This window comes from Pinus tabuliformis, chromosome 6 (assembly GCF_031772625.1).
Source record: "Pinus tabuliformis cultivar Carrire ecotype Pingquan chromosome 6, CPIR1, whole genome shotgun sequence".
Classification (NCBI taxonomy): Eukaryota; Viridiplantae; Streptophyta; class Pinopsida; order Pinales; family Pinaceae; genus Pinus; species Pinus tabuliformis.
In genome coordinates, this window is record NC_142292.1 from 820,910,740 (window position 1) to 820,936,036 (window position 25,297).

The 25,297-nt window shown below is 36.6% G+C and overlaps 1 long non-coding RNA gene across 1 annotated transcript; it reads right to left on the reverse strand.

Annotated features, from left to right (window-relative positions):
- Positions 1–15,192: 15,192 nt before the first annotated feature.
- LOC149261347 (uncharacterized) lies at positions 15,193–15,761 on the reverse strand. The gene is made up of 2 exons (XR_016248426.1): positions 15,705–15,761; positions 15,193–15,613 (listed from the first exon to the last, which is right to left on the reverse strand). It is a non-coding gene; the product is annotated as an uncharacterized LOC149261347 (long non-coding RNA).
- Between the last annotated feature and the right edge of the window lie 9,536 nt (positions 15,762–25,297).

The window sequence follows — 25,297 nt, forward strand, 5'->3', positions numbered from 1 at the left end:
TTTGTCTGCAGATCCTGCATCTGAAAGCAGTATTTTCATAGTCTAGTGCTTGCAACCAATTTTGTTGTTTGTAGATCAGCCTTATGTTGTCTGGCAGCCCTTTACTTAGATCTACTTCCACACAAATGCGTGCAAAAGTGAAAACCCTTTCGTCAATCCTTTCCAGATCTGTTTTGATGTATTTCCCTATGTTGTTCCCAATTCCTTCCAAGACTCGTTCACTCCAAAAGTGAAGGGGAAGGTTATATAGACGAACCCAGACCGGCACTTTGGATACAGTCATTTTGTTTGGATCGAAATCTGGAAACCATGGAGTCATGAACAGCCCCGACGTTCCCCAAAAAATTAATAAGTATTTAAGATATATAAAATATGCAAATTGATATCAAAACCAAAATGTTTTTGTGTGAGGTAAATTTTACAAAAAATAATATTTAAGGAGCCTAAATCCATCTTATCTCTAGATCTACCAATTGTCAAGAGGGATTAAATATCTTTTCACTTTAAAATAGGTTTGCATCTCAAGATATTTGATCCCTCTCAGAGCTTGGTAGATCCGAAATTAAAATGAATCTAGATTGGTATTAAAAGAAATTAGATTATATAAAAATAGAAATTAAACTATATAAAATTAACTTTTTTATATAATAATTAATCCAATTTTAATATTAAATAAAAAAATTAAATGTGCAATTAGAAAATTTATCTTACTCTTAGTCACACGGTTAAAAAGAAATACTTTGGTTTTGTCGGAGGGCCTTGGAAATTTGATCTTGGGCTAATATAATAGTAGATTCTCACATTTTAATGCTAATGTTGAAAATCAGAAGGAAAAAATAATATATATGATTCCATTAAAAATGTTGAAAATCAGAAGGAAAAAATAATAAATATGATGCCATTAAAAATGTTGAAAATCTATATTAATCCACACATAGAAATTTGCTTAATGATTGTGGCAAGTGGCCATGTTTTGTATTTCATGGGTCCATGTTACTCAGTGGTTATAGAAATAGCATTTGTCACCAGATTTTGGAAATGACTCGAAACAATCTCCACTTAGCACGTGCTGTTTCCCCACTTGGCACAACAAGATGGTCCTGGAAAGTGAAACCAATGCCTCTCTAAGGTATAGGCCATTATGGCAATGTAAGTTTTAGTTGGCAGGTTTTTGCAACATGTGTTTCTACGATTTTAATTTTGAAGTTTTTGAACAAAATGTTACAATATTTATAGTATTTTATTTGTACATTTCTCAATATCGCATTAACTAAAACCAAAATTAAAAAAGAATTAAGCTGTTACACAAAATTATGATGAATTATTCCTCTGTTTTGATTTTTTAGTGTTAACCATTAAGAAAATGAGACATAATCGTTTTCCCCTACCACTAAATTTCACCTTGATTTAGCTTTTAACCCTTCTCTAGAGCTAGGTAAATTTGTGATTTATGTGATATATGAATTTAAGTACATATTAAAAGTTGTGATAATAATGTGACAATACATATTAAGCAAGATAATTGCCTTATTTATTCAAAAACAATAATTTCTTGTAATGTTAAAATGTACAAATTTACTCCAAGAAAAGAAATTTTCTTGTAATAAAAATTATTTGACTCACTTTATATTGTGCAGAGATCACAAGTGAAAAGGTAAAGTACAAAGTACATGTTGCACATATGTTTTGTGTGTTTTCTTTTTTTTGATGGTGATTCTTGTTGTTTGAAGGTAGATGATGGTGATTTCTATTGATGGAAGGCAAACAGAAATTGGTGCTGCTTGAATGTACGTTTTTTACTTCTCTTTACTAGCAATATTGAGCACTTCTAAATGAGAGCAATGAAACGGATAAATGGAACAAAAATGGAAGAGCTTGGGTAGTGTGTCACTTTAGCAATGGTAAAAACCATCTCAGATGACGAACATCTCAAGAGTATAGTGGGACACAATTTACAATGAAAATGAATCTAATGTTGTCTTTATATGATAGCTATTATATTAAAATACACTAAAAGAAAGCTCATTTAGGTCTGTGATTTACATAAGGAAGATGAAATTAATGGACATGGTCAAAATGGAATATGTATCAATAACTATCTACAAGTCTAACCTCTAAGATTTACATAAGGAAGATGAAATTAATGGACATGGTCAAAATGGAATATGTATCAATAACTATCTACAAGTCTAACCTCTAAGATTTCGAACAAAATTCTAATGGATCCAAAGTATTCCATTTGTACATTCTTAACAAAAACCAAAATTTGAAAAGCATCAAAATATTACACAAAACTATGATGCATTATTCCTCCACTTTTAGCAATTCTAACCTTTAAGATTTTGAACAAAATTCTACAAGATCTAAAGTATTCCACTTGTACATTCTTAACAAAAACCAAAATTTAAAAAACATCAAAAAATTACACAAAATATGATGCATTATTCCTCCAATTTGATGTTTGAATCTTTTGATTAACCATCAAGGAAATGGGACATACCCCTTTTTCCCTTACGGCCTCACCTTGGTTGAGCCTTTAACCCCAAATTAGCCATGTGATCAGCGTTGGATTTGTTTGATCTAAGAACATGGACACATTTTTTTTTGGGAATGGAGTGTTACTACTAAAAAATCCTCTTGAAAAATTGACTTAACTTTGTATATGAGGGGTGAAACTCTAAATATAAATGGTGAATTATATTCAAGGAATCACCAAAAACAATTACATCCTCAATTCCTAAATTCACAATTTCCCTCCAACCTTAATATAAGCCACACTTTACTAACATTATTTTCTTGACTCTTAAGGAAAAAACTATCCCCACTTGTACCCCATTAGGATAAAATGTTAGAGATTAATATTCAGCTAAAATTTAACTAATTGAAAAAAGCTAATATAAAAGTTTGGTTAAAATTATACAGCATTTACATGGAGAAAAAAGAAACACACTAAAACTTCAAATTTGTCTAGCCAATATCCTTTGAGATTAAAGTTATTTAAAAATTAACTTATCGTAAATTGATGTCATACATGTTAAGTAATTATTTAATTTTTATAGAGAAGAAAGAAACGCCCAATAAGATTTCAAATTTGTCTAGCCAATACCCTTTGAGATTAACGATATTTAAAATTTAACTTAATACTTATCGTAAATTGATGTGGATATATATTAAGTAATTTAATTTTTATAGTTTTCTTAATAAAAATATAATTAAATGTTTTATTTCATTTTAATTAAATTATATATTATTATTAATTATTTTTTTCACATATTTATTTTTTAATATCTATAATTATAAAATTTAAATTTTTATTTTTTTTATTTATAATAAATTAAATTATTTAAATATTAAATTATATATATAATGATGATAATTAACGTTCACTTATTCTTGATATATATATCTTAAAAAACACGTACATGTCAAGTGAAGTATTGACGATATTTGTTTGCAGATAATAATTAAATTAAATAAATTATAAATTTTCTTGATATATATATCTATACGAAAAACAAGTCAAGTAAAGTATTGACGGTATTTGTTTGCAGATAATAATTAAATTAAATAAATTATAAATTTACTTTTAAAATAAATCAATCATCAGAAAAGCAGTGGATATAACGCTGAAGGATTTGAAGAGGGAATCACACGTCAATATAGGTGGTGTAAGGTGATGAACAGAGAGGTACGTGTTTGTAAGTTTTTCAATCAAATTTATTTATTCATCGGTGGAGTTCACTTCTGACCATACGCCAACGAAGCGGCGAAACATTTCTAGTATAGAGTTCACAGAGTCTCTCAACGTTGTCGAATCGCGAGCGCTTGGAGTGTTGAGGAACGACAGGTAGAGTTCATACTCTTTCTTCGTCATTATGTCGGCGTTGCCAAAGGTTCTGTATAATATCTTTGCGATGATCAGTACAAGTGCAAGGAACCAGTCATCGGCAGAAAGACGACGCCAGCGCGGACTCTCCTGCTTGACTGCCTCTTCGATCATTTCGTGGATGTATGTCAACAGGTCCATATGAATACAGAAAGCCAGCAGCGTTTCTCGAGATTCTATGAATTGTAGGAGGTGACACAGGTGAAAGAGGGCTAGAAACAAAGCTTCACAAACGGCGTCCCGAACGCCAATGCGATCGTCGCTCTTGGAAATACCCACTGCATAAATCACAATTTGAACAAATCCTTCCGCCACGTAATTCCGCATTCTGAGAATGAGTTCGGTATTTTCTACTTCTTTAAACTTACCATGAATGAAGCTATCGATAATCTGAGCAAAGTTTCTGAGATCAGTTGAGGAAACAGCCTGGGGTTCTGCATCGTTGAGGCATGACAGAATGCCAAGTAGTTGTTTGGGTTCCAGAATTTCAGCTATGGGCGAGAGAAGGCGAAGGAGTACAGGATGATGTGTAGTCAAGTCGAGGGCAAGAATTGTTCGGAGAATTTCTCTGTGAAAGAGGTCAGATTCTTCAGTTTTTCTTTCTTGAGTGTAGGAGATTTCTATAAATTCTTCTAAAGACTCGATTGGACGTTGTTCATCGGTCAGGAAGCGTTGGCGATTGTTTGCGTTCATCTGTAGATTGAGGCGGAGAAAAGTGAGTCGCTTCCATGCGTTGGACCAACTCTCAACGCTCATTTTCCTCAGATTCTCCTCCGCGGCCGGACTGGGGAAGAGTTGGAGAATGTCGCCTAGCAGATTTCGGATTTCATCCGACGACAGTTCTTGTGGATAGTCGGGAATGACTTCCCATCCTGTGTATTCGTTGCCCATGACACGTTGGAAGTATTGTCTCATTTCTGCCCTGAGATCTGCGTTCGGAGTTATATCAGTGGCACGGAAAGGTTCCCGGGTCTGAGGGATGGTTGCTTTCCCTGGATTCTTCTCAACCCACGTCTCCAACGTGTTCCGATCGTAGAGAAAGTCAGCGGAGGCTATCTTCACGGGATCGTAAACCATGGACAAACTCACACTGCATAGGTATTCTTCTCTCTCAATTTCCATGTTGTTTATTTCTAAAGTATCTGCCATGCTTTCTGGCAAATTTATGACAGATCCCGTACGACTACTCCCGCTGCTGTAGTTTATTCCAGAAATTTGAAGCCTGTAAATCAATAATTGTTATTGTTAGATCTAAATGACGCTCATACAGTCGAAGCGCCATGATCGGTTCCACTTCAAGCGCCATGATCAATATGTAACTTTCGTAGGATTGAAGCGGTTGCTCTTCAAGTTCCACACGGGTGCAATTCAGCCAGCATTTTACAAATAAAAAAATATTTTCACACATTGTAACGTTCAAGATGACAACACTCGGTCAAATCACCCTCGTTCAAGGGTTTATCAAGTCTTTTCTGTTTTACACATCCACCCTCGGTTGAAATAGATACGGCTTAACTGTCTATGTCCATCTGATGAAGAGCTGAGATATCACTTTTTTTATTTTTATTTTCATTTTAATGATTTTCAATAAAGAAAAGTTGTGATTATTTATATAAATATGTGAAATTCAAATAGATTTAAGATTTTATTTTTCCAGGTTGGATAGAGATATTTACATATTAGATGTTAAATTGGGGTTTCCCAAACCACAGATCAAGTCTAGAGAATCATAGATAACTTCACAAAAAAAATTAAAATTATAATTTAAATTAAAAATAGACACGCCTATAGATGTAATTAGACACAAAGTGGGTAAGTAGTTGCAGTGAAGTGCCTAGCAATACAACTTATTATCAATTAATTTACTCTGTTCAAACTTAATTAAAAATACTAAATCTTTAATTTAAATTATATTTTTGAAATTTATTTGAATTACACATATTGATATAAATAATCATAATTCTTTTCATTAATAAATATTTAAAAAATATATATTTAGGTAACATGAAAAAACCAATTTGCAATTTGAGATATTTAATCTCTCTTGGCCTTTATAAGATAGATGGATCTAGGTTAGTTGTGCCAAAAGGCTTTGAATATGGAAGAGATGTTGTGTAATGACCCCGTAAAACTTGTAATTATGAAAGTTACCATGGTAAGAAATTAGTGTGAACTGCTAATTACTATTGTTAAAAGATATTATTTTTATTTATAAAATGGAAGATATTTTGGATAAATGCTGGCAGTCTCCTAAGGGAGGATTTGGAAAAAGAAACAGTTATGAAAACTGAAAAGAAAACTAACCCTCAGCCAGGAAAAGTCCTGGGAGGGAAAACCCCTGGTCTGTTGTGACAGAGAGGGAGAGGAAAATCTGAGAGAAAGAGGAAAAAGAAAAGAGAAAGGGGTTAAGTCTGGTGAGGACCAGATAACCTAAGCACTGAGGTGCTTGAGTCTTGTTGAGGGCTGCAGGCCTGCAAGACAGCTCGGGGGGAGAATCCAATGAACTGATGGATCTCATGGCTGGGTGGTTAAGAGCAAACATGTAAGGTGCAGGTGAACTTCTGGAGCATTAACTCTTGTAGCTGGTAGACCAGGTATGAGTTATTCACCATTATTCACCATTATCACCATTATTCACTAGATTTATATCTCTGCATTAGTTTACTGGGTGTTCAGGAGGAAAATACAGTAAACCTAAGTCTTTGTTATTATTAAATGCAAGAATATATATATATGTTCGAAACAGTTCTTATTAATACCTGAACTGGTTATTTAAACAGAAAGAACAGAGATTATCTGTTGTATATATATTGCTTGTTAACAGAATGGAAAGTGCTGTATAGTATCTTTATAGAACAGATACAAATCATTTATATGCAAACTGTACAACCAATATGCGTTGTCAACTTAGAGAACGGAAATATATTTCTTTGCAAACTGATAACCAAAGCACGTTATCGATATAGAGATAAAGATCTGTTATTCAAATGCAAACTGTATAACTAGAGCATGTAGTCTATATAAAAGCAGAGACACTCTAGTTATAATCAAACTGTATGCAAATCCGGAAATAGAGACCTTAGTGGTATGCGAGAAAGGATGGGTATATCAGAGCAATACAGTACATTACGTTAGTAAAGGAATTAAATGAAAATGCAGAATTGTATAACAGTATCGTGATACGACGGAAGACATAGCACACGGTGGGATGGTGTTATCATTCATAAGCATATGATAAAAATACAACAAGAGCGTAATAGACCCTGTGTTAGGGTTGGATATCATTATATTCAAAACCTATTGCAAAGAAATCACAGCGGCATATTATTATGCTCGAAACTTATGTGAAAGAAAAACCATAGAAGTATCATTAACGATTTCAACTGGTATAAAGAACAGAGTAAGCCGTTAATGGTGCGAGGTTGACACGAGGTCACCGGGCAACCAAACCCTACAGAGGGGACGGCCGATGGAAAAGTCGCATGTAATCTATGGGTATGCGACTGTTACCCTCTTAACCCTCAACTAAATAAATCAAAAACTCTGTGGTCATTGAATAACAGTGAACCTGTACAAATGTCGAGCATTATATCTTCATAAATCAACATTATATGTGGTAAAGTAAAACAGAATGCCGAATAAACAAAATCCATTGACCGATACATGCTCGGTAATTTCTGTAACAACTCCTTAGAAATATTATAATAGAAAGCCCTTTCGGGTGCAAGAACAGTATAAAAGTCCAAATGTCCAGAGTACTGAAGGAGGCTCTCGGCCGTCCTAGATTCATACAAACACTTGGAAATTCAAATGGAAAACCCTCTTGACAAATAACAACAATAAACGAGCAGAGACCTTAATACATTCAGGGTTTATGGTTCCGGCAGAGGGCCGTGAACTCTCAAACATGTAATACATGAAACCTGGCAGAATGCCGAATGGATAGCTATTCACAAACTGTATAATCAAAGATGGAAAGGCCGTCCACGATTTGAGCCAGGGTTGATCGAATGATAGAACCCTGAGCCATTAAAATAGACCGCCATGAGGAACACCTCAGGCTGGATTAAATCACTATAAGAGAAGCCATATTATCAAACCCTTATATTAAGTTAACCATGATTCCGGTTGGGAAATCGTATGGGTAAATACCTGTAAGTGCAGGGGCTGCATATTGACCCTCGAACAGTGTTGAAGTCCCAATCAAATACTTGTAAACAAAAAGTAAGCGAGATAAGATTATAACATAAGAAATTCCAGAGTATAAATAAGACCCGTAAGCATAAACAATATGAATGTATCAGTGCAGAAGACTAGTATATGGCGCGTAATGGAAGTCAATATACCTGGAGGATGTTGCAGGTGGCTCATCGGTGCATGGAGGACTGCCGGGCGGAGCGGGATGCGGATTACTTCCAGACAGATGCAAATGAAACCGAAAACCACGGTTTGGTGGTTTATAAAAGCCCTAAAACCCTTGAACTGTTGTGAGCCCTTGGATCTGGGTAAGTGATCCGGGCCGTCCATCGAATCAAAGATCTGGCGCGCTAAACCCCGCGGAGATACCAAGACTTCACATGGCCTCTGCACGGTGCTAGCCACCTGGCAGAGGTAGGTGAAGATATTATCACGCCTTTACCATTTGGCATCCGGCTGGGTCGGATAGTAAAGTCGTTAAGTGCCCCTTTGACTTAGCCTCATAGTATATTCAACATTACATTCAATCAAAACAGGTTGATACGCCATGGGAATATATATATATATAGTTCATATGTATACGTTCAATTATAGTCATGGTTGCAGCAATTTAAAAGAATTATATGTATACGCATATGAATTTTCCCTGTTGATTATATATGGGTGAATGTTAGGCCCAGGTTATTTAATTAATTTTTTTTTTTTAGTTGGATAATTGTCATGGAGTCGTGACAATGTGGTATCAGAGCAGAGGTTTCAAAACTGTGGCCTCTGGAGCAGCAGGACCCAGCTGCATGGAAATTATCATATGATATATGTATGAGAAAGAATTAAAAATTCCGCTAATTGGTTTCTGTTTATTAATTAGGAAACAAATACAGAGACAGCAAACCGATAACAGCCAACAGTAAAGATGGAGGGAATGCAGGGAGCAGACGGCGTTCCTCGGGAAAATCCAGAGCTGTGGATACAGCTTGGGGCAGAGACACGCAGTACCAATCTGGCAATACTGCAAACTGTTCAAGAGCTGAAAGATGAAATGGCGCGTCTGCGAGAAGACAATGCGCGATTGACAGTGGAACAGGAAAGGATATTGAAGAGTCTGTCGGAAAGACAAAATCCACCAATAGCCAATCCCAGTGCGGAACAACAAAGAGCAACTGAAGAACGAAATTATGCACCTGAATTTTCAGAGGAGAAGGAAGATCATTCTGACAATGTAGTGGAACAGCAGACGCCAAAGATACACAGAATGGAATTACAGGGAGAATTCCAGAAAATTAAACCTCCAGATTTTGACGGAGAGCAGGAGGAAGCGGCAGAGGCTTGGTTAATCAACATTAACAAGTATTTCCAGCTGTATGAGTATGATCAGAATCTGAAGGCGCGGCTGGCCATTTTCCAGCTACAGGGCAAAGCAACCCTGTGGTGGGAAGAAATCAAAATAGTAAAGGGAGTAAGTGAGCAGAGCATAACTTGGGAAAAATTTCAGAAGTACTTCAAGGAGAGATATCTAACTGAGCGTTTCTACGATGAGAAGGCACGGGAGTTCCATGATTTACGACTGGGACAGCAGTCCATGGACGAGTTCATTAACCGTTTCACCTCCCTGCTGCGCTATGTACCATATATCAAGGAGGAGAAGGCCAAGGTGCAGAGATTTGTGAGCAGTTTACCAGCTTATATAAGAGAACGTATTGAGTTTGATAATCCCAGGACAATGGACGAGGTGATTCGTAAGGCAAGAATCTGTTATGAGCAAAACAAGCAGAAAGGAGACACTTCAAATAAAAAGTGGAATGAAAGGAAAAGCAACAGAATTGCTGGTAACAGCAAGGGAAGTCGTGGTAATGGCAGCAAGGTTGCTGGTAAAGGACAGATTGGTAGAAATGTAGCAAAGAGTACCTTCCGGAATAAGCCAAGCGAGAGCAGGATCAGTGAACCACATGCCAGGTCAGACCTTGAGGGGATGACCAGACCTCCAGTCCAATGTTGGGGTTGTGGAGGCCCACATTACGTGAAGAATTGCCCTCAGCGTAAAGGAGTGGATCAAATATCTCAGATCCAAGAAGCATCAACTGTTGGAGAAGTGGCGCGCAGCATGCCAAGAATTAACGCGGCTCGGGAGGACCGTCAAGCGGAATACCAGCCGAGCATGGTGGAGTTTGAAGGTAAAATTTCCAATCTTTGTATAGGTATTCTTATTGACTCAGGAGCTACTTTAAGTTATGTTAGCCCAAAAGTAGTAGAACAGTGTAAGCTATCTTATGAAAAGTTCAAGAATCCATGGCTGGTACAGTTAGCCATAGGAGCTAAAAGAAGAGTCTTAGCCAAAATTAAAAATTGTTCCTTTAGCATAGTTGGACAGCCAATTACAGCAGACGTGAATGTGCTTCCATTGGGGTCCTATGACATTCTGATTGGTATGGATTGGCTGGAAAAGCATTGGTCGTTGGTGAACTGCAAGACCAAAACCATTTATTACAAGGATGACTTGGGACAGCAGCAAGAATTACAGGGAATTAAACACCCTGTACAGATCCGGCCTATTACTGCCTCCCAGCTAGCTAAATGTCTCAGGAAGAAGTGTCAGATTTACGCTATTCAAGTTGGTTATGCAGACCAGAAGAACAAGACATCTGCATTGGACAGCATTCCAATAGTGCAGGAATTTGTGGATGTCTTTCCTGAAGAGGTACCAGGACTGCCTCCGAAAAGGGACATAGATTTTACTATAGAGTTAATACGGGGGTAGCCCCGGTGTCACGAGCACCGTACCGAATGAGCGTACCCGAGTTGACAGAATTAAAAATGCAACTGCAAGAGTTGCTGGACAAGAATTATATCCGCCCCAGCGTGTCACCGTGGGGAGCTCCAATACTATTTGTCAAAAAGAAAGATGGAACCCTCCGTATGTGTATAGACTATCGTCAGCTGAACAAGCTCACGATCAAGAATAAGTACCCCCTGCCTCGGATAGACGAACTCTTCGATCAAGTGAAGGGAGCAAAGGTATTTTCCAAGATCGATTTGCGATCTGGTTATCATCAGATCAGAATTAAAGAAGAAGACATTGCCAAAACCGCTTTCAGAACACGCTACGGGCATTACGAATTTGTGGTGCTGCCCTTTGGCTTGACCAACGCACCCGCCACCTTTATGTGTTTAATGAACAACGTGTTTCACAGGTTTTTGGATAAATTCGTGCTGATATTTATAGATGACATTCTGATATATTCTCGTTCCCATGAGGAACACAAAGAACATCTCCGGATGGTGCTGCAAACTCTTCGGGAACATCAGCTGTATGCCAAATTTAGTAAGTGTGACTTTTTCAAGGAGGAAATCCAATATTTGGGCCATGTGATTACTAAAGAAGGAATAGCAGTAGATCCGGAGAAGATAAGGACTATTATGGAATGGCCCATACCCAAGGATGTAGCTGATATCAGATCCTTTATGGGACTAGCAGGCTACTATCGAAGATTTGTGGAAGGGTTCTCAAGGATAGCCTATCCTATCACGTCCTTGCAGAAAAAGGGAAAGGTATTTAAATGGACACCAGAATGTCAGCAGAGCTTTGATCGGTTGAAGCATTTACTCACTACTGCACCCATCTTGAGTATAGCAGATCCTAATAAGGATTACGTGGTATGCACTGATGCAAGTAAAGAGGGGGTGGGAGGAGTATTAATGCAAGAAGGAAGAGTAATCGCGTATGAATCAAGGAAACTAAAGGATCATGAGCAGAAATACTCTGCTTACGATTTAGAGTTAACAGCAGTGATCCATGCTCTGAAAATGTGGCGACATTACCTCTTGGGGAGGAAATTTCTGTTGTTAACAGATCACCACAGTTTGACCAATTACTTCAGCCAACCTACCTTGAATGCAAGACAAGGACGTTGGGCAGATTTCCTAAGTGGTTTCGATTTCGAGATTAAGCACTTAAAGGGCAAAGAGAATCGGGTGGCTGATGCATTGAGTCGAAAGGTGCAGTGTTTGTGTGAACTTTCAGTCAGCAAGTGGCGGACCTCTCTGTTTGAGCAGATTAAATCAGCAGCAAATCAGGATGCTGAATACCAGCAGTTAAAACAGCAGGTACAACAATCAAATAATGAAAGATTGCAGCAAGGTTATACATTGGACAATGCTGGCATGCTGTACTTTAATAAGAAATTATATGTACCTGATTCAAATGACCTTAAGAACCTGATTTTGGACGAGTTCCATACCAGCCACTATACTGGCCATCCAGGGTACCAAAAGATGGTCACTGCACTAAGGAAAGAATACTTCTGGCCTAGAATGAAGAAGCAAGTGATTGAGTATTTGGCAAAGTGCTTAGAGTGCCAGCAGATTAAGGCAGAACATCAGCATCCAGCCGGGCTGTTACAACCTTTGCCTATTCCGGAATGGAAATGGGAAACCATTTCCATGGATTTTATAACAGGTTTGCCTCGAACAAGGAAAAACCATGATTCCATCATGGTAGTGGTAGATAAGTTGAGTAAAGCGGCACACTTCATACCCGTGCAATCCACCTATAAAGCAGTGCAAATTGCTCATCTTTTTATGCAAAATGTGTTCAGATTGCATGGACTACCAAAGGTAATCATTTCAGATCGGGATGTAAAGTTCACATCCACCTTTTGGAGGACGTTATTCGCTGAGTTGGGAACGCAGCTGAACTTTAGCACAGCATATCACCCACAGACCGATGGTCAAACCGAGCGAGTAAATCAAGTGTTGGAAGATATGTTGAGGGCGTATGTAATGATGAAACCAAACCAATGGGAAGAATATTTGCACCTGGTTGAATTCGCATATAACAATGGATATCATACCTCGACACAATTAAGCCCTTTTGAGGTTTTGTATGGGCGAAAATGCCGCACACCCTCAAGTTGGGGTGGGCCTGAGGATAAGTTGAGTTTGGGTCCGGAAATGCTTAAAGAGATGGAAGACACGGTGAAAAAGGTGCGTGCCAATTTGAAGGCTGCACAGGACCGGCAGAAAAGTTTTGCAGACAGAAAAAGAAGGTTTAAGGAATATCAGGTTGGTGACCATGTGTTTGTGAGGATCCAAGCCAGAAGGAGCACACTGCAATGGAGCGGATGCGCCAAACTGGCTCCTCGGTACTTTGGTCCTTTTCAGATTTTGGCTAGAGTGGGGCCGGTGGCTTACCAACTCGCCTTGCCAAGCCATATTAGAATTCACAACGTGTTTCACGTCTCTGTTCTAAAGAAATATGTATACGATCCCAAACATGTGATCCAATGGCAAGATGTTCGGGTAAGAATTAACCTCGTTGTTTGAATGTGTCAATATACTTAATGGAAACTGATTAAGGATATTGATTGTCTGCAGGTCGAACCGGAAGGCGAGGTTCTGGTCGAACCACAGAGCATTCTCGACCGGAGAGAAGTGCGGCTGCGGAAACGGGTTATTACCCAAATTAAAGTGTTGTGGCAGCACTATGGGCCTGAGGAGGCTACTTGGGAAGACGAGGAGCTTATGAGGAAAGTGTACCCAGACTTATTTAAAGGGAATAGACATCGGGACGATGTCCAATCCCAGGGGGGGAAGATGTAATGACCCCGTAAAACTTGTAATTATGAAAGTTACCATGGTAAGAAATTAGTGTGAACTGCTAATTACTATTGTTAAAAGATATTATTTTTATTTATGAAATGGAAGATATTTTGGATAAATGTTGGCAGTCTCCTAAGGGAGGATTTGGAAAAAGAAACAGTTATGAAAACTGAAAAGGAAACTAACCCTCAGCCAGGAAAAGTCCTGGGAGGGAAAACCCCTGGTCTGTTGTGACAGAGAGGGAGAGGAAAATCTGAGAGAAAGAGGAAAAAGAAAAGAGAAAGGGTTAAGTCTGGTGAGGACCAGATAACCTAAGCACTGAGGTGCTTGAGTCTTGTTGAGGGCTGCAGGCCTGCAAGACAGCTCGGGGGGAGAATCCAATGAACTGATGGATCTCATGGCTGGGTGGTTAAGAGCAAACATGTAAGGTGCAGGTGAACTTCTGGAGCATTAACTCTTGTAGCTGGTAGACCAGGTACGAGTTATTCACCATTATTCACCATTATTCACCAGATTTATATCTCTGTATCAGTTTACTGGGTGTTCAGGAGGAAAATACAGTAAATCTAAGTCTCTGTTGTTATTAGATGCAAGAATATATATCATGTTCGAAACAGTTCTTATTAATACCTGAACTGGTTATTTAAACAGAAAGAATAGAGATTATCTGTTGTATATATATATCTTGTTAACAGAATGGAAAGTGCTGTATAGTATCTATATAGAACAGAGACAAATCATTTATATGCAAACTGTACAACCAATACATGTTGTCTATATAGAGAACGGAAATATATTTCTTTGCAAACTGATAACCAAGGCACGTTATCGATACAGAGATAAAAATCTGTTATTCAAATGCAAACTATATAACTGGAGCATGTAGTCTATATAAAAGCAGAGACATTCTAGTTATAATCAAACTGTATGCAAATCCGGAAATAGAGACCTTAGTGGTATGCGAGAAAGGATGGGTATATCAGAGCAATACAACACATTACATTAGTAAATGAATTAAATGAAAATGCAGAACTGTATAACAGTATCGTGATACGACGGAAGACATAGCACACGGTGGGATGGTGTTATCATTCATAAGCATATGATAAAACTACAACAAGAGCGTAATAGACCCTGTGTTAGGGTTGGATATCATTATATTCAAAACCTATTGCAAAGAAATCACAGCGGCACATTATTATGCTCGGAACCTATGTGAACGAAAGAAACCATAGTAGTATCATTAACGATTTCAACTGGTTTAAAGAACAAAGTTAAGCCGTTAATGGTGCGAGGTCGACACAAGGTCACCGTGCAACCAAACCCTACAGAGGGGACGGCCGGTGGAAAAGTCGCATGTAATCTGTGGGTATGCGACTGTTACCCTCTTAACCCTCAAATAAATAAATCAGAACTCTGTGGTCAATGAACAATAGTGAACCTGTACAAAATGCCGAGCACTGTATATTCATAGAACAACATCATATGTGATACAGTAGAACTGAACGCCGAATAAACAAAATCCATTGACCAATACATGCTCGGTAATTTCCGTAACAACTCCTTAGAAATATTATAACAGAAAGCCCTTTCGGGTGCAAGAACAGTATAAATGTCCAAAAGTTCAGAGTACTGAAGGAGGCTCTCGGCCGTCCTAGGTTCATATAAACACTTGTAAATTCAAATGGAAAACCCTATTGACAATAACAACAATAAACGAGCAGAGACTTTAATACATTCAGGGTTTATGATTCCGGCAGAGGGCCGTGAACTCTCAAACAAATAATACATGAAACCTGGCAGAATGCCGAACGGATAGCCAACCCTCAAACTGTATACTCAAAGATGGAAAGGCCGTCCTCGATTCGAGCCAGGGTTGATCGAAGGATAGAACCCTGGGCCATTAAAATAGACCGCCATGAGGAACACCTCAGGCTGGATTAAATCACTATAAGAGAAGTCGTATTATCAAACCCTTATATTAAGTTAACCATGATTCCGGCTGGGAAATCGTATGGGTAAATACCTGTAAGTGCAGGGGCTGCATATTGACCCTCGAACAGTATTGAAGTCCCAATCAAATACCTGTAAACAAAAAGGAAGCGAGATAAGCTTATAACATAAGAAATTCCAGAGTATAAATAAGACCCGTAAGCATAAACAATATGAATGTATCAGTGCAGAAGACCAGTATATGGCGCGTAATGGAGGTCAAAATACCTGGAGGATGTTGCAGGTTGCTCACCGGTGCATGGAGGACTGCCGAGCGGAGCAGGATGCGGCCCTCTTCCAGACAGATGCAAATGAAACCGAAAACCACGGTTTGGTGGTTTATAAAAGCCCTAAAACCCTTGAACTGTTGTGAGCCCTTGGATCTGGGTAAGTGATCCGGGCCGTCCATCGAATCAAAGATCTGGCGCGCTAAACCCCGCGGAGATACCAAGACTTCACATGGCCTCTGCACGGTGCTAGCCACCTGGCAGAGGTAGGTGAAGATATTAACACGCCTTCACCACTTGGCACCGGCTTGGTCGGGTAGTAAAGTCGAAGTGCCACCTTTGACTTAGCCTCATAGTATATTCAATATTACATTCAATCAACAGGTTGATACGCCATGGGAATATATATATATATATATATATAGTTCATATGTATACGTTCAATTATAGTCATGGTTGCAGCAACGTAAAAGAATTATATGTATACGCATATAAATTTTCCCTGTTGATTATATATGGGTGAATGTTAGGCCCAGGTTATTTAATTAATTTTTTTTTTTAGTTGGATAATCGTCATAGAGTCGTGACATGTTGTAATGTCTCCTTTTTGAATATGGAAGAGATGTTGTAATGTCTCCTCTTGTTATGTAAACAATTTTGATTTTAAAAATAAAATAAAATAAAATAAATTAACACTTTAATTTTTCAATTTTTGCTTTACTTTTACAATTTTTGACCTCACCTTTTGATAAATAATTCTTCCCATAATATTTACTATGATAAATCATAAATACATTATGAAATACAAATGTACTAACTATAGTCTACTTGATTTTTAATCTTAATAAATCAAGATTGAAAATGTATTAATTTATTTAAATGTTATAACTATAAAAAGAAAACCACCCTTGATTTTCCTCTTATAATTAAAAACATATAAATATATTATTTAAATTTCCATTTAATAAAGAAAAATGATTTTCCTCTTATAATTAAAAAGATATAAATGTATTATTTAAATTTCCATTTAATAAAGGAAAAAATACATAATCAACTAAACATATAAATATATGACAAATTTTTTTTAATGACGATGTTAATGATGCACTATTAATATTGAAATGGTATTTGTACCTTGATGGCCATTCACTAAAATCGAAGAGATTACTCATAATTGTTGAGCATTTTATTTTTATGTTTAAGAAGTAAAGAATCATTTTAAGATGATTTAAAAGTTAAAGAAAATTGTTAATATCACAATATTTTGAAATTTAGATGTAATATGAATATAAGTAAGTGAATATAATAGAAAATGTTTTAATTTTTAATTATTTTATTGTTATTAAGGTGAGTTTTCATCTGATGATTTGGAATTGGATAGTAAGAATATTTATTTTTGTATTTATAGTGGTGCTATATTTTTATAGGTGTGTAAAATTTGGAATTAGGTAGGTATAGTTTGGAATTAGATTTTTATGATATAGTTTAACTTATAGACAAAATAATTTTTATTTTTTTATTATTGAAATTCACTAAAATCCAATAATACAGTTTCAAGATTTTTTTAATCTAAAATACAATTTTGAATGCATAAATGTATGCAACAACCTTATAGACGAAATAATTTTTTTTTCGGATGCCCTGCACGGTTTACACTTAACTGAATCAACCAAGTCCTGCACACAATCGAAATCTTAGCTAATCTATCCTAACTGTCAATGAAACAAATGAACAATAGCTTTATTTATAAAGAGAACCATGTAAAACACTTAAGCAAAGAAGCATTTCAAAGGTCTGAACGCATGACTAACTTCTACAAATGAAAACATTACACCAAGGATTGCATGGTCAAGAAAACTAGTGTTTTTGTGGGCAACATTGTTTCTGCAATTCCAGCGCTTGATCCAATAAGGGAGAGGTGAAACTAAGAGTGTTGTCAACCCTTTTTCTTGGAACTTTATCTGTTATTATCCTACCAATCTATTCTACACATCTAAAGCAATTATATTTATCAACAATGACCTATTCAACCAACACAACTAAATCTTGCTCAACAAAAACACGTTTCAAATGCATAAAAGGAAAATCACGATGCATAAAGAAAAGATAACAATACAAAGAAGGAGGCCCTATGCTCTCAGGTTGGGCCCAACCCCGAGAGTTATGGCTCCTATAGAAAACTCAGAGCTGATATCAAATAGGACTGCTTCTCATTATCAAAAAATTAATCATGAGTAAAGAGTTATGCCAAGAATGGCTACAAGAGAACAAAATGAAGCTAGCAGCGCTGTAGTGAAAAGTATGCAAGAGTTTCCCAAAAGTCCCTCACGAAGGCTGAGGCCTTAACATTTATACACCATGAGGCCCTAGCTGGCCTCCTAAATCTATGGGACTTGGCTGCCCAAACTGTGAGTGAACAGCTCCTTCCAAAATCTGTTTGGCTGCCTTCTAGATCTGGTTTTGGTGGCCTTTGGAGCTCGGAGTTGGGGGTGAAGATCCCAAGGGAGGCTATTTAATGCCATAGACAACCCCCCTACGAATCCTCAACCCAAGCTTGGTTGTCTCCTAGCCCATGACTGCTCGGTTTTGCTCCAACATATGTCAAAAAACCTGAAATGAGCACGTGTTAGCCACCTAGGAAGAGTGACTACCCTTATTCATACAAATGACATAAACATACTAAAAAATAATGCATAAGTTATGAAAAATGAAGGATTGAACAAGGATAATTAGGCCAAATGAGCCCAAAATGTTACCAAATTTGGGGCTCATCATCACCCCCTTGCTAAAATGATTTCTCATCCCTGAGCAACTAGTCCAGCTCCTCATCCTTCATTGCCTTAATCACCACTCTCACATCCCAGGCTTCTGAAGTAGTATCCTCCTCACTGTCATGGAACCCGGCCTTCCTTTCCACCTCTTCCCACTGCTTATGCTCTTCTTTTTCTGTGCTTCCTTCTACCAATCCCAAAAGCAAAGGTGGGCTTAGCTAATGATTCCTAATGATTCCTATGCAAAGAATAAACGAAGACCAAGAAAAATGACTAGAAAACCCTAATGATTCTTGTGCAAAGAATAAACCAAGACCATAAATCTCTTTTCATTAAAGCACGGACAAAGGCATATTAACTGGATACATTAAGCAAAACATATATATGACAAACCTCTGAGTCGAGAGTTATAGCGAAACTGAGACTGCAAGAGGAACCGCATACCCACAGAGCAAAACTATTACCGGCAAGAGTAAACGTTATAAGCTGTTGTATATCAGCAAAACCATTCACGGTTAACCAAACGATACTAAGAAGTAAACAATTCCAAGAATGGATGCGCCCAGCCGTTTGCACACGGCCGTATAGATAACTGTAGGTGTATTCATACATCAACAGACATTAAACATATGCATTCGCTGTGACGAAACCATAAAGCTTGTTCTAATCTAACTCTGCAGCGACTGAAAATGACACATAATACCACTGCACGAATAGGATTTAACCGATGCATAGAAAGAAGGGAACCGATAAACATTATTGGACTGATTCTACTGTATATATAAATAAGTGAAACGAAACCTCCATACCGTTCAAAGAAAAGAACATATCTGTATCAGAAATATAAATGATATTACCAAATGGGTATACAGCGAACAATCCGGAAGGACCGGAAAAGAAATAGTAACACAGTCCCCATGTTAAATAAGAGCGATGGTCTGAAATATAACTCTGAAATAAATATATATAAACATTCAGAAAACAAAAATAAGCGTTCAATTATCCAGATGAAATATCCCTGACCAGCAAGGCCGACACAGCGGCCGGAAACTACAACTGTCTTCACATATATATAAATACAACAGAGGCATAAATGCCGAAAAACACAGAAAGACAAGATTGTCCTCAAATCGAACAACTGCTGCACAAGATCCAGGTATGAGAGAAGTCGGCCTGTAACTCATAGCTCAGCAGGGTGGGTCGAAGACATAACCCTGAGGACAGGCAAACGCATGCAAGCCATGAGGAACTCCTCTGGAAAATCCTCATCTAGTATATAACAGTAAGGAAACGGCATGAGTAGAACATGTGGCACACCAAAACAGAGTAATCCTCAGACTTCGCACCCAGTTAAGGGTCGTCGGCTTACCTGGAAGGAACGAAGGGCGATGGCTCTGTCATCCTACAGGCGGTAGGGAAAGGCTGTAACGAGTCTCGCCTGCACACCACCATAACAAAAGCCACCAGTCAATATGAGCTTCCAACAATAGGCAACGAATACATTCTAAATGCAAGCAAACCAGAGTCGAATAGAAGGTGCATAGCCTGTAATAAACGACTGTGCCGAAGACAGAAATCCATAAACAAATAATAAACGGTGCGGTTACCTGTGCAAGCCGTGAGGGAAAACCTTGAGTCCTCTGTGCTGAAGAGGAATTCTGGAGCGGCGGTGAGCGAAATCGAACGCGGGGTTGAATAACCAGAGGAGTGCCGAGAGACCCCCTCGTTTTCCAAATGAACCATAGGTGCGTTCCAAAGGGTTTATGAATAACCCCAAACCCTTGAACATATACCAGCCCTCCGATCTGAGTAACAGATCTCCACCGTTGAAGTTGAGCGGGAGACCAAAGCGGGAAGTCCGAAAATGCAGAAACCAATGAATCACATGGCCAAGCGGGTGAGCCATGCCACCTATCGAAACGCTGGCAAGAGAATTAATTACTGTCAACAACTCAGCGCCGGAAAGGGGTGCAGATATAACACTTTTCCGATCGCCGTCCAACACACATGGCTCCCATGCAATCAACTGGCCTCGGGTCAATAAAATATATAAACGTTAGACATTATCAAAGGTCCAAACTATATTGCCATACCGTCGTTGTGTAGGGGTTAGAACGCACAGTAACGTTTATGGTAAAAGTGAAATTATATGGTAAAGAATCATTAGTTTAATTTAATTTTTTTTATATGTATCTTTAGGGGTGTGACATCTAAGATTTTGAACAAAATTCTACAAGATCTAAAGTATTCCACTTGTACATTCTTAACAAAAACCAAAATTTAAAAAACATCAAAAAAATTACACAAAATATGATGCATTATTCCTCCAATTTGACTTTTGAATCTTTTGATTAACCATCAAGGAAATGGGACATACCCCTTTTTCCCTTACGGCCTCACCTTGGTTGAGCCTTTAACCCTAGATTAGCCATGTGATCAGCGTTGGATTTGTTTGATCTAAGAACATGGACACATTTTTTTTTGGGAATGGAATGTTACTACTAAAAAATCCTCTTGAAAAATTGACTTAACTTTGCATATGAAGGTTGAAACTCTAAATATAAATGGTGAATTATATTCAAGGAATCACCAAAAACAATTACATCCTCAATTCCTAAATTCACAATTTCCCTCAAACCTTAATATAAGCCACACTTTAGTAACATTGTTTTCTTAGAAAAAATTATCCCCACTTGTACCACCCATTAGCATAAAATGTTAGAAATTAATATTCAGCTAAAATTTAACTAATCGAAAAAAGCTAATATAAAACTTTGGTTAAAATTATACAGCATTTACATGGAGAAGAAAAGAAACACACTAAAACTTCAAATTTGTCTACCCAATATCCTTTGAGATTAAAGTTATTTAAAAATTAACTTATCGTAAATTGATGTCATACATGTTTAGTAATTAGAAGAAGGAAACGCGCAATAAGATTTCAAATTTGTCTAGCCAATACCCTTTGAGATTAACGATATTTAAAATTTAACTTAATACTTATCGTAAATTGATGTGGATACATTTTAAGTAATTTAATTTTTATAGTTTTCTTAATAAAAATATAATTAAATGTTTTATTTCATTTTTAGTTAAATTATTTTTTATTATTAATTATTTTTTGACATATTTATTATTTAATATTTATAATTATAAAATTTAAAAAATTTAATTTTTATTATTATTTATAATAAATTAAATTTAAAACTTTTGTAATTTATTTAAATATTAAATTATATATATATGATGATAATTAATGTTCGCTTATTCTTGATATATATATCTATACAAAAAACAAGTCAAGTGAAGTATTGACTGTATTTGTTTGCAGATAATAATTAAATTAAATAAATTATAAATTTTCTTGATATATATATCTATACGAAAAACAAGTCAAGTAAAGTATTGACGGTATTTGTTTGCAGATAATAATTAAATTAAATAAATTATAAATTTACTTTTAAAATAAATCAATCATCAGAAAAGCAGTGGATATAACGCTGAATCACACGTCAATATAGGTGGTGTAAGGTGATGAACGGAGGGGTACGTGTTTGTAAGTTTTTCAATCAGATTTATTTATTCCTCGGTGCACTTCACATGTCACCGCAGGCCAACGAAGCGGGCAAACATTCGTTTTATATCGTTCACAGAGTCTCTCAATATTCTCGAATCGCGAGCGATTGGAGTGTCGAGGAACGACAGGTAGAATTCATACTCTTTCTTCGTCATTATGTCGGCGTTGCCAAAGGTTCTGTATAATATCTTTGCGATGTTCAGTGCAAAGAACCAGTGATCGGCAGAAAGACGACGCCAGCGCGGACTCTCCTGCTTGACTGCCTCTTCGAGCATTTCGTGGATGTATGTCAACAGGTCCATACGAATACAGAAAACCAGCAGCGTTTCACGAGATTCTATGAATTGTAGGAGTTGAGACAGGTGAAAGAGGGCTAGAAGCAAAGCTTCACAAACGTCGTCCACAACGCCAATGCGATCGTCGCTCTTGAAAATACCCACTCCATAAATCACAATTTGAACAAATCCTTCCACCACGTATTTCCGCATTCTGAAAATGAGTTCGATATTTTCTTCTCTAAACTTACCATGAATGAAGCCATCGATAATCTGAGCAAAATTTCTGAGATCAGTTGAGGAAACAGCCTGGGGTTCCTTATCGTTGAGGCATGGCAGAATGCCAAGTAGTTGTTTGGGTTCCAGAATTTCAGCTATGGGCAAGAGAAGGCGAAGGAGTACAGGATGATGTGTAGTCAAGTCGAGGGCAAGAATTGTTCGGAGAATTTCTCTGTGAAAGAGGTCAGATTCTTCAGTTTTTCTTTCTTGAGTGTAGGAGATTCCTATAAATTCTTCTAAAGACTCGATTGGACGTTGTTCATCGGTCAGGAAGCGTTGGCGATTGTTTGCGTTCATCTGTAGATTAAGGCGGAGAAATGTGAGTCGCTTCCATGCGTTGGACCAACTCTCAACGCTCATTATCCTCAGATTCTCCTCCGCGTCCGGACTGGGGAAGAGTTGAAGAATGTCGCCTAGCAGATTTCGGATTTCATCCGACGACAGTTCTTGTGGATAGTCGGGAATGACTTCCCATCCTGTGTATTCGTTGCCCATGACACGTTGGAAGTATTGTCTCATTTCTGCCCTGAGATCTGCGTTCGGAGTTATATCAGTGGCACGGAAAGGTTCCCGGGTCTGAGGGATGGTTGCTTTCCCTGGATTCTTCTCAACCCACGTCTCCACCGTGTTCCGATCGTAGAGAAAGACAGCGGAGGCTATCTTCACGGGATCGTATACCATGGACAAACTCACACTGCATAGATATTCTTCTCTCTCAATTTCCATGTTGTTTATTTCTAAAGTATCTGCCATGCTTTCTGGCAAATTTATGACAGATCCCGTACGACTACTCCCGCTGCTGTAGTTTATTCCAGAAATTTGAAGCCTGTAAATCAATAAATGTTATTGTTAGATCTAAATGACGCTCATACAGTCGAAGCGCCATGATCGGTTCCACTTCAAGCGCAATGATCAATATGTAACTGCCGTAGGATTGAAGCGGTTGCTCTTCAAGTTCCACACGGGTGCAATTCAGGCAGCATTTTACAAATAAAAAAATATTTTCACACATTGTAACGTTCAAGATGACAACACTCGGTCAAATCACCCTCGTTCAAGGGTTTATCAAGTCTTTTCTGTTTTACACATCCACCCTCGGTTGAAATAGATACGGCTTAACTGTCTATGTCCATCTGATCAAGAGCTGAGATATCACTTTTTTATTTTTATTTTCATTTTCATTTTAGCTTTATATTTTATATTTTTTGAAAAATGATTTTCAATAAAGAAAAGTTGTGATTATTTATATAAATATATGAAATTCAAATAGATTTTAAGAACATAATCTTTTTTTTCCAGGTTGGTTAGAGATATTTAAGTCACTTTTACATATTAGAGGCTAAATTGGGGTTTCCCAAACCACAGATCAAGTCTAGAAAATCATAGGCAATTTCAAAAAAAAAATCAAAATTATAATTTAAATTAAAAATAGATATGCTTATAGATGTAATTAGACACAAAGTGGGTTAGTAGTTGCAGTGAAGTGCCTAGCAATACAACTTATTATCAATTAATTTACTCTCTTCAAACTTAATTAAAAATACTAAATCTTTAATTTAAATTATATTTTTGAAATTTATTTGAATTACACATATTGATATAAATAATCATAATTCTTTTCATTAATAAATATTTAAAAAAATATATATTTAGGTAACATGAAAAAACCAATTTGCAATTTGAGATATTTAATCTCTTGGCGCTTATAAGATAGATGGATCTAGGTTAGTTGTGATAAAAGACTTTGAATATGGAAGAAATGTTGTAATGTCTGCTCTTGTTATGTAAACAATTTCGATTTTAAAAAATAAAATAAAATAAAAAAATTAACACTTTAATTTTTCAATTTTTGCTTTATTTTTACAATTTTTGAACCTCACTTTTTAATAAATAATTCTTCCCATAATATTTACTATGATAAATCCTAAATACATTATGAAATACAAATGTACTAACTATAATCTACTTGATTTTTTTAATCTTAATAAATCAAGATTTAAAATATATTAATCTATTTAAATGTTAAAAAATAATAATCCAATCATATAACTATAAAAAGAAAACCACCCTTGATTTTCCTCTTATAACTAAAAACATATAAATATATTATTTAAATTTCCATTTAATAAAGAAAAAATAGATAATCAACTAAGATCAATTTTCATTGACAATCATAAACATATAAATATATGACAATTTTTTTTAAATGACGATGTTAATAAAGAAAAAAATACATAATCAACTAAGATCAATTTTCATTCACAATCATAAACATATAAATATATGACAATTTTTTTTAAATGACGATGTTAATGATGCACTATTAATATTGAAATGTTATTTGTACTTTGATGGCCATTCACTAAAATCGAATAGATTACTCATAATTGTTAGCATTTTATTTTTATGTTTAAGAAGTATTAAAAGAATCATTTTAAGATGATTATAATTTAGATGATTTAAAAGTTAAGAAAATTGTTAATATCACAATATTTTGA